At 41.5% G+C, this 395-nt stretch overlaps 1 protein-coding gene across 1 annotated transcript in view; it reads left to right on the top strand.

Moving 5' to 3' along the window:
* LOC110427593 (uncharacterized) overlaps positions 1 to 395 on the top strand; it is an 11,396-nt gene that overhangs the window by 10,232 nt on the left and 769 nt on the right. The window lies entirely within an intron of this gene.

The following is a 395-nucleotide window of genomic DNA, read 5'->3' as shown; positions in this document are numbered from 1 at the left end:
AAGTAAAGTCCTAAAACTATGCCTCCTTGATGAGCAAGTAATCAACAAGGGGGATTTTATTTTTGGAAAGTATTATAGTTGCCTTAAAATACTTTTCTTGGTTGCCAATGTGACAGTTGATGGACCTTTGCATGTGGACTGGCTCAATGGTCCATACCGGCTAAACTAGTCACGGATCTACGGATCGATACATTCTTCCCTACTTGATTTAGGCAATGCCCTCGTTGCCTCGTGGTTTCTTTCCACCACAAGTCTTCAACAAGTTCGCCACAAGCGCCGTGGGTGTGTTTGAGACAGTTTTTCTCAACCTGTCTTAAGAACACACATTTCAAAGTTAGGATGTGTTATATGATCTGATCACCAATTGATGTCATTCCCTCTCTCAATCTTCAAAC

The sequence above is a fragment of the Theobroma umbraticum genome, unplaced genomic scaffold (assembly GCF_002168275.2).
Source record: "Theobroma umbraticum cultivar Fairchild unplaced genomic scaffold, ASM216827v3 scaffold_106.0, whole genome shotgun sequence".
Taxonomy (NCBI): Eukaryota; Viridiplantae; Streptophyta; class Magnoliopsida; order Malvales; family Malvaceae; genus Theobroma; species Theobroma umbraticum.
This window is presented reverse-complemented; position numbering and strand designations above follow the sequence as displayed.